Source organism: Phalangium opilio, unplaced genomic scaffold, assembly GCF_054372755.1.
Source record: "Phalangium opilio isolate 3A_F unplaced genomic scaffold, DU_Popi_V2 ptg000362l_1, whole genome shotgun sequence".
NCBI classification, from domain to species: domain Eukaryota; kingdom Metazoa; phylum Arthropoda; class Arachnida; order Opiliones; family Phalangiidae; genus Phalangium; species Phalangium opilio.
In genome coordinates, this window is record NW_028324231.1 from 848,601 (window position 1) to 865,963 (window position 17,363).

At 36.4% G+C, this 17,363-nt stretch overlaps 1 long non-coding RNA gene across 2 annotated transcripts; it reads left to right on the plus strand.

Annotated features, from left to right (window-relative positions):
* Positions 1–1,817: 1,817 nt before the first annotated feature.
* On the plus strand, positions 1,818–14,213 carry LOC149597355 (uncharacterized). Of its 2 annotated transcripts, XR_016379262.1 has the most exons (4): positions 1,818–2,114; positions 3,684–3,921; positions 3,980–4,062; positions 13,948–14,213. It is a non-coding gene; the product is annotated as an uncharacterized LOC149597355 (long non-coding RNA). The 2 variants fall into 2 exon arrangements; XR_016379261.1 differs by having other exon boundaries at positions 1,819–2,114; positions 3,684–4,062.
* Positions 14,214–17,363: the final 3,150 nt, after the last annotated feature.

Consider the following 17,363-nt stretch of genomic DNA (forward strand, 5'->3'; position numbering starts at 1 on the left):
AATTTGAATTAATTTGACCCGTAATTAACTTAAATATAAGCATTTTCTGTAAAATAGTGTGTTGTAGACACCCCGAATTTAAGTGAGATAATAGCTAGTTATTAACTATTTAAGTAGTGTATATTAAACCAAACACGTTTCTGATTATGTATAGTAAATTTGAATTAATTTGACCCGTAATTAACTTAAATATAAGCTTTTTCTGTAAAATAGTGTGTTGTAGACACCCCGAATTTAAGTGAGATAATAGCTAGTTATTAACTATTTAAGTAGTGTATATTAAACCAAACACGTTTCTGATTATGTATAGTAAATTTGAATTAATTTGACCCGTAATTAACTTAAATATAAGCTTTTTCTGTAAAATAGTGTGTTGTAGACACCCCGAATTTAAGTGAGATAATAGCTAGTTATTAACTATTTAAGTAGTGTATATTAAACCAAACACGTTTCTGATTATGTATAGTAAATTTGAATTAATTTGACCCGTAATTAATTTAAATATAAGCATTTTCTGTAAAATAGTGCCTCCTGTAAGTCATCTTTTCCCGAGTAAAAATCTGTATGCACCCTTAAATTTAAGTATATTTGATAGAAATTAATTTTTAAACGCGTTTATATTATAGAGCGTAATATTCTTAGTAGATGTAGGTAATTTGAATTAATTTGATCGGTAATTATATTTGGAGGCACCCATGAATCTGTAAAATAGTGTGTTGTAGACACCCTGAATTTAAGTGAGATAATAGCTAGTTATTAACTATTTAAGTAGTGTATATTAAACCAAACACGTTTCTGATTATGTATAGTAAATTTGAATTAATTTGACCCGTAATTAACTTAAATATAAGCATTTTCTGTAAAATAGTGCCTCCTGTAAGTCATCTTTTCCCGAGTACAAAATCTGTATGCACCCTTAAATTTAGGTATATTTGATAGAAATTAATTTTTAAACGCGTTTATATTATAGAGCGTAATATTCTTAGTAGATGTAGGTAATTTGAATTAATTTGACCCGTAATTAACTTAAATATAAGCATTTTCTGTAAAATAGTGCCTCCTGTAAGTCATCTTTTCCCGAGTACAAAATCTGTATGCACCCTTAAATTTAAGTATATTTGATAGAAATTAATTTTTAAACGCGTTTATATTATAGAGCGTAATATTCTTAGTAGATGTAGGTAATTTGAATTAATTTGATCGGTAATTAACTTAAATATAAGCATTTTCTGTAAAATAGTATATTTGGAGGCACCCATGAATCTGTAAAATAGTGTGTTGTAGACACCCCGAATTTAAGTGAGAAAATAGCTAGTTATTAACTATTTAAGTAGTGTATATTAAACCAAACACGTTTCTGATTATGTATAGTAAATTTGAATTAATTTGACCCGTAATTAACTTAAATAATCGCATTTTCTGTAAAATAGTGTGTTGTAGACACCCTGAATTTAAGTGAGAAAATAGCTAGTTATTAACTATTTAAGTAGTGTATATTAAACCAAACACGTTTCTGATTATGTATAGTAAATTTGAATTAATTTGACCCGTAATTAACTTAAATATAAGCATTTTCTGTAAAATAGTAAGTTGTAGTCACCCTTAAATTTAAGTAAATTAGTTCGGAATTAAGTTTTAAAATGGTTTATAAAATAGATCATAGCTTGCTTATTATATATATGCAATTTTGAACCAGTTTCACCGGTAATTAACTTAAATATAAGTCTTTTTCTATAAAACTACTGCTATAGTAGTTTTCCTACTGAGGGCACTTGTAGGCACTTTCTGTAATTCTGTAAAAAAGTGGCGGCCCTATTAACGACACAAAGCCATACACGTACTCTCCTAAAAATGATAAATGTAGTTATAAAATGTAAACGGGGAATGGAATTGTGCTCGAAAACCCGAGATAAGTAAATTTTTCAAATTATTGAGAGGGAATAAATTGACTACCAGTAAATTAAGTTTATTCAATGGAATAGGGTGATGGAACATTAGTTTCTTAAAGGGGCTGTCCGACGGCCGACGCCCTCTCCTTTTTTACCCACCCGCCATGTTAAGCTCTACGAGAAAGATCGTCCTTTGTCCCACTGTCCGAACAGCATCTTAAGCATGTAAGTCTTAATTTAAAAAAAACTTTTTATATCTGGGCCTTCAGTGACTTGCTTAACTCTCTTCTTATCGATACTTTTTAGGTCTTGGTTAAATCCAAGACGCGTTTTGATTATGCTTTCTGTGACTTCGGTCTTAATTTTTATTAATTTTGTGTAGACACGTTGGTGATTTTATATTGATTATTTCAACGCTTATTTCTGCATGCCGTAGAATACGGAGCTAACAGTTGTGACCCTGAAACGTCACACACTTCTATCACTTACTGGAGTTTCATCCCCCTAACGGTTGGAAACGCGCAAAAATGACAACCAGATAGGGCCTGCGTGACGTCAGACTATCTCATCCCCTAGCCAGTTGTTAGCTCCGTATAGGAAGTAGTTCATCATTCAATAGAAAATTGTTGAGAGATCGGAGCTATGGGAACGTCACATGAATATTTTTAGTCTAAATTGTATGACCTGAGCTGACAAAGATTGTAGTATCACACTATAGAGAGCTTTCAGTTGACTAGCAGTACGTCACACTCTCCCAAGTCTTACCGCGGTTCTGGTAGCCATATTGGGTGGTCTCAGCTTCATCCCTGCTTTAAACCCACCAATATGGCAGCGTAAATTACGTCACGAGACTCGGCTCCTCCTCCAACTGAAAGCTCTCTATTTGAGGTGGACCAAGACCAGATGCTCTATTACAAATTTTTGAGCCCCATTTCCAATGTCATTGTTTGAACAAGATCTTATTTAAAATGGATAATTTTTTTAACCTTGACGGGAAATGAAACATATAGAATATGCCATCTAACTTTAACCTAGTTTAAAGAACTAAGATAGTATTTTTTTTGTCGAAAATGGCATTAAATTAGTAAACTAGCAATACTTTAGCAATATTTCGGGGTGAAAACAAATCCAATTTTGTAATATTTTGGGAAAGATGTTAATTTGATAATAATAATAAGAAATACAATAACAGGCACACATTCAGTCATTCAGTTTTAATGTTATTAGCTCCACCCTTAAGTACAATTCTAATTGGATTCAGCCTTTGGGAAATTGAAGTTGATGTTTAAATGATTTGCCGGAATGCTAGGAGGTCAGGCAATGGAAGTATGCTTTGATTTATCATTAAATATAGGAAATAACAGGATTAAATTATTATTTACTTGTAATCATGAAATTAATGGTAATTTTATGCGCTGTAAACTATTTTACTTTTAATAAATAAAGTTAAATGACAGTTATGGTAATTTATTGATGACAAAAGTTAGGGTTAATAATATTATTTCATATAATAGTTAAAATACAAATAGGAATGTTTTTAAGTAATGGCTGTTTAATAATTACTTTCAAATTGCATTAAGAATGTTTTTGTTTGACTATTTTCAAGTTTTTAAACACGCATGATTATGATATTGGAAGGCGCAAAAGATTTATTTAAATAAACATTTGGTTTGATACTTGCCACGTTTATTTACAGCATGTAATTTGGGCTTAATTTCCCTAGTTGTTATTTAATTATGGTATTCATTATAAATTTATTCCAGTCAATAAATATATTGTTTTTTACGTTTAAAGGTAAAAGTTGCATATTTTAAAGGGTTTTTCCAAAGAAAATTGTTTTTGACACCAGAAAGGCTTTTGAGGATAATTAGCGATTGCGTCCTGCTGCCAAAAAATAGACCTTAACAGGGAAAAGCTAAGAGTAACTATAATTAATTTTAAATGAATCTAAAATGTAAGTTTCACAATGAATGCGTGAGAGGGATTAAAAAAATGTTCAAGGACAGTCATACGTGAAGGTTGGATTTATAAAGTGAGAGACTTCAACATTATCGTATGAATGCCTATAATAATTTTGTTAATCTCTCAAGTGAACAATTCAATGATGAAAAAATATTTACACACATTTAATCCTAGGATTGTCAAATTGAGACTAATAATTGCCAGAAAAATAGTAAGCATGTGTTTCAATATTATATTTTTTTAAGGTATAAAAAAGGGAAGGGGAGTTTGTTAAATTAGTCCTAATATACTTAAAGATGCTTTTTAAAATTGGTAGTGATTTGTTGGTGTAGAATCTGCAGTTTAGTTCAGAGAGTTAATGAGGTGCCTTGTATTTCGTTAGTGACATCTCCAATCCAGTTGATTTTAGGTTTTTTTCTATATTTATTACTATTGAACTCAGATGGCGTTGGGAGTTAATGTCATTAATTGTAGTTTTTTTTTACTGGTTCCATCGCGATTGATTTTGTTTTGTTGATGTAAAATCTGCAGTTCAGTTCAGAGAGTTAATGAGGTGCCTTGTGTTTGGTAGCGACATCTCCAATCCAGTTGATTTTATTTTTTTTTTTTTCTATATTATTTACTATTGAACTCAGAAGGCATTACTGCTTAACGTCATTAATTGGCAGCATTTTTTTACTGGTTCCCTCGACCTTGCTTTGTTTGGCAAACGTCTGTTAAACAATGTAATATACCATCATGGTATATTAACTTTAAGGCGTTTTGATGAAAATTGAAGTCCAAGGTTAATCAGTTGGTATTTTATGAGTAACGAGTGAAGTACTTGAGGTTTAATCGAGTGGTGAAGGAGGGGGGATTTGGGGTATTTCACCACCCGCGGACACGGGGTAGTCAGTTCCTGTAGGGTAGGCATGCTGACAAGTCCCTTATTCCCTCAAAACTTTGTTGCCCAGAAGCTTGGCTTACAGGAGTGCGCCCAACTCCCAACATAGTCAAGCACATAATTTTAGTAACAAACCATTGCTGTTCTAAATTTTAACAACGTTGAGGCAACTTTTTGCCCGAAAAAGGTTTTTTTGCGAATCTATAGCTGTTATGAACTTCTATTGTGTTGATGAACTTGTAGGCACGGCTTGCCAAACCGTAACGTAATTATATAGGGAAACCAAAGAGTTGACATGTATTATTTGGCCTTGATACAGCTTGATGTTCTTTAGACACTGACTCAAGCCAATAGAAAGGTTATTTCTTTGAATATCTTTGCTGTTCTTAATCCAAAGACGGCAGACGCTCTCACTCTTTGAACACGCCAGTATAAAGTGTCTGTTATTTCGGTGGAGAAGTTGAATATATTTCTTGATTTGTCTATCGTAGTCTTGTTGTGGGTTTTTTTATAATGATGATGATCATCATATTTTTGAGCTGTGTGGGTTTAATCTTTTACTACACTGGTAATAGCTATGATGAATTATCTTTCTGTTGAAGCTTAGCAGTTGGCACGTGTTGATACGATACGCATGTAGTTGTACGAAATTAGTCTTTAAATTGTATGTTTCAAACTTGAAAATATACACTGCTTGTAGTATTTATTTAGGAATAATTTTGATCTTCGTTATATTAGTTACGTAAAGGGGCGGGGGTTGAAAGAAAACTTTACAATTTACTGGCAATTATATGTTCATTTAAATATAAGATTTTGAGGGTCTATTTTTTAAAATTTTGTCACGCAACTCTTAACTTTAAGTTTGGAAACAGTGCTGCTAGAACATGGCAATTATTGTTTTGCGCGTGGGTTACCAAAGGGACAATGAAAAGGTTATTAATTTTTGGGGAAAAAATATTCCAGAAGGCTTTGCAAATTGTACCCCTGTTGGATTTACGCAATGCAACCTGCCACGCAGACTACCCCAGCTGGTGAGAAACACAAAGAGACTATGCAAAACTTCCTGGAATATTAATTGGAAAAATGGTTTAGTTGTTTTAATAACAAGGGTAATGTCTATATATAATATTGGTAACCACAATTTGGGAAATAATTTTCACACTTTATAAAAACAAATCATACAACAATAGTAGGATATTAGTTATAGGACAAATTAATAAGTTCATATGGCTTTTTTTAAGCCTAACTAATAAATAGTTTAAAAATCAATTTTTGTAAGTGGCATCGGATTGGGACTGGTAAACATTATTGATAAGTTATAGAAAGAAAATGTTATATTAATAGATAATATTTAAACATAAAATCTTTGCTAATCTTTGATATTGTAACAGGATAATATTAGATTAGATTAATTTATTTTAATGTTTTTGAATGGTTTTAAATTGTTAATGTAAAAAGGTTATGGGCGTCTTAATTTAAAAAAATAGCGCGCTTAAAAGAGAAAAAAATGGAAGATGCGAAACTGATATTTAGAAAACTCTTTGAATATATTAATTTTAATCAGTATTTATTTAAAATTTGGATACGAGTGTCTAAATCTCAGTTCAAAAAATCTGTTCAATGTTAACTAATAGGATGAGTTTGTCTCAATAGTTTCACCAGCTTATTAAAGAATTATATTTAATCACATAGCATTACCAACAGGGGTTACGTTTTTAGCGTGTTTTTTACACAAAACACTATTGGGGCAAGACTAATACAGAGTACTAAAAACCCTTCACTAGAAAATTCTAAAATTAATGCAAGAATCATCGCCTTTTTTCGTAACAATAGCATGGCCCTACAATCCTCCCTCCTCTCCCTTTCACGGTTATTATAGTAGGCAACATCAAAATTACTCCAGAACCATCGTTAACCTTTAACTTGCTCTAGGATTAACAATCTTACCCAGTCATAAATTACTTTAAAGGGAATATGAAAGTATTAGTATATCTTTGACAGATATGATGCTCCTTTCTGGTACGAATATTGAAATTTTGGACTTTACTCGGGGTAAATTTGATATGGATTCTTCAAGCACGTTAGATTCCCTTTAATGTGTCTGGACTCTTTCCAAGAGCAGAACAGTGACGTCAGTGAAGTTACTGACGAATCTCTCCCTTTTTCTGATCATTGTATCACTGACCTCGTACCAGCCGTTGTCTTTTCTCACAAAGTTCACATAATGTCCCTCGGCCAACGATTCACCTTTATGAATAATCACCCCTTTAGTTTTAAAAAGCATCTTACTCATAGTGACATTTTGATTTTCAAAACTTGATATTTTGGTCGAAATCTTAATTGGTCGACCATCTTTGTAATCGCCACGGAGAAGACACAAAAATACGTACTTCCCGCTGGATATCAATACATCACGCTCTAGTATTTTTGGGTTGTTACAAAATACGCATGGCACCTCTGTTAATCTCATCCTTTTTTCTAGAGATTTCCAATCAATTTTATCTCGGTTTTCTAGTGGAAGATTGAAAAGGTTGCTTTCAACAATATTCTCCGAATTTTGTTCAACTTGACATTTGGGGCATTTGGTAACGTTTCGCGACTTTGACCAAAAAAGATCTTTCAGAGCCTTAGAGTAATCGGCTTCCATTTCTTGGCTTAGTGTCGTCAAAAGGACCATCAAAAATTCACTGGCGTCTTGTTGATCGTTTTGCGAAAAATGATTTCCGACAGCCATTCTCAGTTCCAACCCTTTACGACTGAAACTTCCTTGAGAACTCTCGATATCGTTTATCGTGTTATGGAGGCAACGTAAAACTGGTTTTTCAACGAATGATCCATTGTAAGATTTAACCAATTCTCTTAATTCCGGCACTAATAAGAGTAGTTGTAAAACGCTATTAGAGTAGCACGTTACTTGGTCATCGTTAGCTAAACCCTTCAAGGGCAAACTATCCAAACTCTGTTGGGCTTTCCTTTTCTTCTTCGGTGTTTCTGCACATCTCTCTTCCTCGCCTTCTAAAAGGCTTTTAGATAGTGTAGGCGCACTTCTTTTGCCACCTCGACTTTCTTTCGACTCCGTTATTTCCAAAAGAGGCAGATCTGGCCTATATTTTTTGCGAAGCCTGTTATACTCCATAATGGCTCGTCCATCCGCCTTAATTTTAGTCGGATCAAACTGTAATAGATGGAGTCCGGCCAAGGACGTCACTCTCGATAAAGCCACATACGCCATGCCCGTTCCGAATAAATTCGGACCCAAATCCATAATGGCGCATTTTAAACTCATGCCTTGGCTTTTGTGTATCGTAATAGCGTACGCCAGGATGACGGGAAACTGTGAGCGTTTAACGTAAATGTTTGCCATGAGCAAAAATTTGACGCAAATTTTCTCAACTAAAAAGTCAGTGTTAGCGTCGTCGTTATTCGGTTCGCGATCTACTCTTAGAAAAATCCCAGTAATGTTTCCATGTTCGTCCTTCTTGAACCCAGTTACGAAACCCATCGTACCATTTACAACGCCTTTTTCAAAACTGATATTCCTTCTGACCATTATTCGGCAGCCAATGCAAAGAACTAACTCGCTCTCCAAACCGCCTGTTTTGGACGGTTCGTTTTGTAGCCCTTGCAGTCTCCTGAGAATGTTTTTATTCATTTTTCTGCCATAGTCAGCGAGTCTATCCTGACAAGGAATGACTTCAACTTTCTCTCCGCTTTTTCGCAGCATATCAAAGTTGAATTTTACGCACATGGCTAATTTAGGCATCAAACAAATTGGGTGAAACCCTTCATTGGACAGCTTAATGAACAGCTCCATAGCCACCTCGATGTTATTTCCTCCAGCAACCAATCTAGTTCCTAAGGTTGCAACATCAGCTTCTGAAATATTTCCAATTCTAACTCTGCTTAGAATGTCGCCGTAACTTTGGTCGTTGGCTTGTCTAACATTTTGCGTTAGTTCATCGTATTTAAAAACTTCCAAAGATCACTTCCTCCGATGCAATTGAATCTAAGTCTGGCTTCTTCGGAAGTGATTTTGATAAACGCGGGATTTCCTTGAACCGGAGGCAATTGGAAAAAGTCTCCCAAAACAAGAATAAATACAACTCCACCAAATGGTTGGTTCATTTCCCAAAATTCGTTCAGCCTCAAGTGAACGTGTGTCAGTAAAACCGATGAGACCATAGAAATTTCATCAATAATTAACAGTTTTAAATTACCCAAAGTTTCTTTCATAATGCTCATATTGTCAGAACTTAGGGAATGGTATTCGGCAATACGCCCATGATCTACCGGCAGCATTAGTAATCTGTGTAATGTTACGCCATTAACATTCAACGCTGCCAAACCCGTTGGCGCGGCAATTGCCACGCTAGCAGGATTTTGAAAGTGTCGCCTTACGGCGTTGGCGAGAGTGTCGATAAGAAACGATTTGCCAGTGCCACCAGGTCCCGACACAAAAAGGCACTTGTTTCTAGATTTTTCTCCCTCTTGGGAGAAGTGATCCATGATGTGATCATAAATTCGCCTTTGATCCGAGTTTAGTAACGCCACATTGTCAACATCAGTCTCGAAATTCATTTCCATGGCAGCTTCCACATCAGCCATCGCGTGTTCGGTTTCGATAACAATTTCCTTCCCTTGCAGCGCATTTTCATCGTCGTCACTTTCAGTCTCCGAGACTATGGTTTCTGGCTCTTTCGCCTTTTTAGAAGCCTTCCGTTTCTTTTCAACTTCTTTGGAAACCGAGAGTTTCTCGTGATATTCTCTCATATCTTTTAACACTGAAAGCGAGTTTTCGAAAGCATCGGCGTATGTTTCAAAATCGCCCAATAGCTCAGTTTCGTCACGCCACGGTTTGAAGAGGATCAGTAGAGCGTGACAATACTGTTCTTTCTCCTCTATCGGGTCGTGAATAAAGTGCTCTATTATGTACGGCTTAATTCTCTTTCTCATGAAACCCAGATTGTTTTTCAACTGGATTACATTCGCATTTTTCTCCACACCCTCAGAGCGCATCGCATAATCGTAAAACTGACCAAATTCCCGCAAACTTATATTTTCCAAGCTGTCAGGACGATTCGGATATTTGTCGTCGACGAACCCTTTTTGGCAAGTGTCCTTGCTTTCGGGGTCAGTTTCCCTCAAACGAGCGAGTTCCTTGTAACCTTTCAAAATTCTCGATCGGTTTTCTTTCAAGTTAGTGTTTATAAATTTAGTGCTGTCGGACTTGTTGAAAAGGTCTTGGCCCAGCATCATATCGAGAGCTTCGTAAATTCCTATTTGCTTGCACGTCAAAGATTTCAATCTATAGGCAAATAATTTTTTGGACAAACTTTCGTTGCCTAACTCGGCAAAAGTTTGGTCCATGTCAGCCCGGTCTCCCTTTGTCACGTAAGCCGTGACATAGTTTGCCACTATTTCCGATTTGTCAGCGACAAATTGCAAATCCATGTTGGCTTTGGAAGCCAAAAGTAGCGTAGGATTGTAATCATTGATTAAAACTTCGTGCTGTTTTCTCGGCAAGTCGTACAGTCGTTTCTGCACCTTTTTCATTTTACGGTGACGAGTAACTGATCTAACAGAATTCACAGTAGCAATGTTTGTTACGTTTCGAGGGAAACCGTAACGACACACTTTCAATCCTTTTTTAGAATTTTTCACCTTCTTATAACAACTGGAGGTGCATTTGTGAGTTTGGAATTTTTTTACCAGTCGGTGTAGTTCCGGACTTCCCGATGCTCTTGGCATCGAACACGTGACGTGTTTTTGCACGTAATCCAAAATAGTCTCGGTCGAAGAAGTTCCAATCTTTGGAGCGTCCTTGGCCCACAAAAGCATATGGTAGTGAGGTAAACCTCGAGATTGGTATTCAACCCTCCAAAAATGATGTTCTATCATGCCAAGAACTGGATTTTGCTTACACAAGACAAAGTTGTTTAACAGCGACCGCACTTTGTTGTGAAAGTGCAAATTGACGCTAAGTGGGTCGAAATTCAACAATTCAGCCACCGTCATCGACTCTACTCCCGGAACGTCTGAATTCACTTTCCTCAAGTGATCGTGCAGTTCCATATCATCGTACTCGGCCGGATTAAAAGTTAGAAGCCAGGTGGGAGGACCAAATTCCCGAATCATCGCCAAAACGTCCCTAAGAACTTTATACCAGTAGTCTTTTGTTCCTCGAATATGACCCAAGAAAGTAGCTAAATTACTCTCAAGTTCTTTATCGCCAGATTCAACTCGATTGAGCAAATTTTCAACACCAATTGGCATGGGCTTTTTAACACGAAGTACGTAGTTCAAACTGCTAGAAATCGCTTTCATTTCGCATTCTTGATAAGAATGGAACAAATAGGCGTAATCTCGTCTAAAAATTGGACTTTTGTTCAAAATACGGGATAAACGATACTCGGTTTCCGTTATTTTCCCAAATGGTCTATCATCGTGCTTGCCAAAGCGACCCCGAGGGAACAAATGAACGAAGCTCATGTATTCCAGTTTTTTGTCCCAAGTGCTAACCGGCTCGGCCTCGACGCGCTTCATTTGGTAAGCACCCAATAAATCCTTCGGCGGTTGGACGTTCACCGGATGAATAGAGTAATGATCGTACAGATCATTAGCTTCGCCTTCAGAAAGTTTTCGCAACAAAGCCTCGGGTTGCGTTAGAATTTTGTAGGCGTCGCCTGGTGCAAGGCTAGACTGATTTTCATCCTGCTCCTGCATGTTCGAAACGTTTTGGTCACCTTGGACGCCGTGACTACTATCCGCTGGTCCTTCTGTTGGAAGCGCAGCGGAAGCGCGTGTCAACGCATCAGATCCATCATTAATTAACGCAAGTGGATCTGTTACGCTCAGTAATTCTTCTGGAGTCAATGAATTTTCATTTCCATCAATTTCTTGCGTGCCACAAATATATTCCTCATTCATTGTCGAAATATCAATGTCTTTGTAAAAAGGGTTTATCTTTTTCAGCAAACTGAAAGCTTTCAACACTTTTTCGAGGCAAACAACCTGCTGCCAAACCTTTTTGTCCGCAGTGGGAACGCCGTTCACCAAGATATGCAGTTCGTGATTTTTGGGCAACGTTTTGGGAATCATCTTCAAATTTTTTTCCACTGGTATTGGGAGATAAATTACTCTTCCCTTTAAAGCTTTAACCGTACCAAACCTCACGTTGGAATTGGTTTTAGTGCCTAACCGCACCACAGTGTGGAAGGGCTTCACAAGCTGAATTAAAACTTTCTCGAACATGTTTAAGTTGGTGACATCTGGCGGAGGATTGTCCACTGCCAAGTTGTTCAGAAAACATCTAATGGGAACTTTACCCTTTCCCAAATCCGTAGCGCAGTAACGACATAGAAGCATATCCGCTTCTCTAGCGTCCGAATTATTCATTATCCAGCCAGCTCTTAAAATCAGATAGGCCTCGTTATCAAAAACAGCACTGTTTACTAGTTTTTCTACAGCTCTTAAATCAGTTTTTTTCAGTAATCTAAAACAGCAGTCGCAAGGCGTGTCGTGAAACTCGTTGGTGTTTAGCATTGCCCGAGCGAATTGATTCTCGTAAAGACTCAAGATTTCACTTTCATCGAGAGTCGGCCGAGGAGCGTTAACGCTTCCTGTGGGAGCATTATTTTGTTCGGTATTTAAATTTTTCCCACGTGTGGCTAGGATTTTTCTCGATTGCACCATGACATTCGTCAGAGAATCGTAATCACCACTTTCAATTTCAGTTGAAATTTTAGTTAACGCGTTGAGCAAGGCTTTGACTTGATACATCTTATTCAGAATGGTTCTAATTCCCGAATAATGTGGAGCCAATTCAGCGAAAGAACGCAAATTACTTTGGCACTCTTCGCTATCAGCGCAGTAAGAGGTGTGTCCTAGGAACGGAACTATTCTCACCACTACTTCGTCCCCATCTGGTGGTATAAACAAGTTTGATTTTTTGCAAAATTCTTTTCTTAATTCGCAAAGGTCCAAATCAGACTCAAAAATTTTAGTCAAAGATTTTTCATTAGCATTGGCAACTGTGTTTATGAAAGCTAGTACTTTTGCAATGGCTCGAGTTCGAACATTACAAATGTCACTGCATTCCCAGTATACAGTTTTGTTTCGGGTTTCAATAAACCCCCCTTCATTGATCACAAAATTTGCTTGCGGATTCTTCTCTTCAGTTTGAACAATTTTGAAAAGATTCGTAACAATTCCCGACTCATTAACTTGTAAAACTCGTTCTACGTTACTAGTCTCGTTATTGTTTTTTATGTCAACGAAATTTCCCATTTCGTCAACAAACAATTCTTTAGTCGAACTCGTAACACGGTCTCTCAGAACTTTTCGTACACGACCATTAGAATCCAATTGAAAAATTTTGGCGTAATGTGACTCATCGCCAGTTTTCAATATTTTACCATTATTTCCAATCAGATAATAGGAAGTTTCATGGAAATAGGCCTCTTTCATGCTACTGTGAAGCTTTTTCCCACCCACAACTTCTGTCAAATTGCCAGGGTCAATGGACCCAATTTCTTTGATTTTCTGAACAAAATCCTTAAATTCACTAACAATGCTCGTTAGTTGGGCGTGGTAAGCCGAATATAATTGCCTTTTCAAATGCAATATTCTACCAGCTAGCACTTGGCATTTTAGCTTGTGAGAGATAGACTTCGTGCGTTGTTTTTTAGTCTCACCGTTAAAAGACTCTGACGCCACCAGTCTTTCAGTTAGACGTTTGACTAAAAACCTTTTATAGCTTTCGGCTATAATTTTTTTGTTTTTCGTTTTGAAAATCCCCGCATTGAGGAGCTTTTTCGCAAAACCAAATTTATCTACTTTAGTTGTTTTATGTTTAAGTTTTGTTTTTTTGGAGCAAAAACCACCATTAGTGGCGCCACCTGGTGCCATAGCCCTTTTACCACCTTTTTGTGTACATAGCGTTGATTTACTTTTTCTAAGAAAATTATCTTTGTTTTTCAAATAGTACTTCTTGTTAATATCTCGTTTAGCTTGCTTTTTTTGCGAAGCTTTCCTTTGAACAAGTAATTTTAACTTAGCTTCAGCGCTTTTCTTTTGCCTTAATTCACGCCATTTTTTTCTCCTAAGTCTCTCCCGAGAAACCATTTCAAAATTTCTTAATGGACGCAAAATAGCAAATTCTTTTCAATTTCTGTAGAGTTTCAAACAGTACAAATAGTACCGTATTTGACACAGATTGCAATAGGTCACAAAGATACCTTAATTCCACACTGGAACTTGCAATTTGGATACACAAAGAAGTCCAATTATTGGGAACACAGAGAATTCACTTGCCAAACACAAAGAATTGGCAAAATAAAAGGCACAAAGAACCTTTTGGGCGCACAGGAAGAACCCAGTGTCAACAAAAGAAACTCTGACAGAATTGCAAATCGTAAAAAGAAAAAAAAATACAGTTTGAATAATAATAATAATAATAATAAATGTAATTACAAGGGAAAGTGAATCCTACTCAAGCTTACAAATCGAATGAGCCATGCCTCATTACTGTAAAATGTTTCATTCGTACACTAATTAATTAATTAATTTTAAACAAAGGGGGAAATAACTCGGCCCCCCAACGGTGAATTTCCTTGAAACTATCACCAATTAATCTACTCAAGCTTACAAATCGAATGAGCCATGCCTCATTACTGTAAAATGTTTCATTCGTACACTAATTAATTAATTAATTTTAAACGAAAAGGGGGAATAACTCGGCCCCCCAACGGTGAATTTCCTTGAAACTTTCACCAATTATTCTACTCAAGCTTACAAATCGAATGAGCCATGCCTCATTACTGTGAAATGTTTCATTCGTACACTAATTAATTAATTAATTGTAAACGAAAAGGGGGAATAACTCGGCCCCCCAACGGTGAATTTCCTTGAAACTATCACCAATTAATCTACTCAAGCTTACAAATCGAATGAGCCATGCCTCATTACTGTAAAATGTTTCATTCGTACACTAATTAATTAATTAATTTTAAACAAAGGGGGAAATAACTCGGCCCCCCAACGGTGAATTTCCTTGAAACTATCACCAATTAATCTACTCAAGCTTACAAATCGAATGAGCCATGCCTCATTACTGTAAAATGTTTCATTCGTACACTAATTAATTAATTAATTTTAAACGAAAAGGGGGAATAACTCGGCCCCCCAACGGTGAATTTCCTTGAAACTTTCACCAATTATTCTACTCAAGCTTACAAATCGAATGAGCCATGCCTCATTACTGTGAAATGTTTCATTCGTACACTAATTAATTAATTAATTGTAAACGAAAAGGGGGAATAACTCGGCCCCCCAACGGTGAATTTCCTTGAAACTATCACCAATTAATCTACTCAAGCTTACAAATCGAATGAGCCATGCCTCATTACTGTAAAATGTTTCATTCGTACACTAATTAATTAATTAATTTTAAACAAAGGGGGAAATAACTCGGCCCCCCAACGGTGAATTTCCTTGAAACTATCACCAATTAATCTACTCAAGCTTACAAATCGAATGAGCCATGCCTCATTACTGTAAAATGTTTCATTCGTACACTAATTAATTAATTAATTTTAAACGAAAAGGGGGAAATAACTCGGCCCCCCAACGGTGAATTTCCTTGAAACTTTCACCAATTATTCTACTCAAGCTTACAAATCGAATGAGCCATGCCTCATTACTGTGAAATGTTTCATTCGTGCGCTAATTAATTAATTAATTTTAAGTAAAAAGGGGGAATAACTCGGCCCCCCAACGGTGAATTTCCTTGAAACTTTCACCAATTAATCTACTCAAGCTTACAAATCGAATGAGCCATGCCTCATTACTGTAAAATGTTTCATTCGTACACTAATTAATTAATTAATTTTAAACGAAAAGGGGGAATAACTCGGCCCTCCAACGGTGAATTTCCTTGAAACTTTCACCAATTAATCTACTCAAGCTTACAAATCGAATGAGCCATGCCTCATTACTGTGAAATGTTTCATTCGTACACTAATTAATTAATTAATTTTAAACGAAAAAGGGGAAATAACTCGGCCCCCCAACGGTGAATAGCTGCTTCAATAAATTTTCTATCAAAGTTTCAAGTAGGAGTAATAATCTAACGCGAGGACAGGAGATGCAGCTTCGCAGCAGAATAGACAACATATTAATCTTTGTGCTTTTGAAGAACGCGTCGTCTGCTACTCATTCTGGAGTGAGAAATTGAAGAAAAACTTGAAATATGTAAACTTCAAGCACAGACTCAAGCAGTGCAACCGTGTAAGGGGAAATACCTGTCGCATTCCCGAATGCAATAGCTACACATTTTCAAATAAAAATATAATAGCGATTTCCACTGACTGCTCGCGGAGCGCTCCCATGGAGCCATATAAATGGGAGAAGTAGTTCTCGGCTTCGTTAAAGACTGTTTTTGCTAAATCAGGGTCTCCTATATTTATTGCTCCATGGAAGCGCTCCGAGAGCAGTCAGTGGAATTCGCTATAAGTTTTCATCGGTTTCCCAAAGAAGAACCCGTTAAAAACTGGATTTTTGGCATGGCGCGACCGATTTTTTCAACCGACGGTGGCGCAAGCAGCTTGCCTCGTGGTCGGGTGCGCTATGCCAGAAATTTTCTATCAAAGTTTCCCCTCTTCTCTCGTGTCGGGGGGGAAACCACGAAGAGAGAAATTTATTGAAAGAGCTATTTCCTTGAAACTTTCACCAATTAATCTACTCAAGCTTACAAATCGAATGAGCCATGCCTCATTACTGTAAAATGTTTCATTCGTGCGCTAATTAATTAATTAATTTTAAGTAAAAAGGGGGAATAACTCGGCCCCCCAACGGTGAATTTCCTTGAAACTTTCACCAATTATTCTACTCAAGCTTACAAATCGAATGAGCCATGCCTCATTACTGTAAAATGTTTCATTCGTACACTAATTAATTAATTAATTGTAAACGAAAAGGGGGAATAACTCGGCCCCCCAACGGTGAATTTCCTTGAAACTATCACCAATTAATCTACTCAAGCTTACAAATCGAATGAGCCATGCCTCATTACTGTAAAATGTTTCATTCGTACACTAATTAATTAATTAATTTTAAACAAAGGGGGAAATAACTCGGCCCCCCAACGGTGAATTTCCTTGAAACTATCACCAATTAATCTACTCAAGCTTACAAATCGAATGAGCCATGCCTCATTACTGTAAAATGTTTCATTCGTACACTAATTAATTAATTAATTTTAAACGAAAAGGGGGAAATAACTCGGCCCCCCAACGGTGAATTTCCTTGAAACTTTCACCAATTATTCTACTCAAGCTTACAAATCGAATGAGCCATGCCTCATTACTGTAAAATGTTTCATTCGTGCGCTAATTAATTAATTAATTTTAAGTAAAAAGGGGGAATAACTCGGCCCCCCAACGGTGAATTTCCTTGAAACTTTCACCAATTATTCTACTCAAGCTTACAAATCGAATGAGCCATGCCTCATTACTGTAAAATGTTTCATTCGTACACTAATTAATTAATTAATTTTAAACAAAGGGGGAAATAACTCGGCCCCCCAACGGTGAATTTCCTTGAAACTATCACCAATTAATCTACTCAAGCTT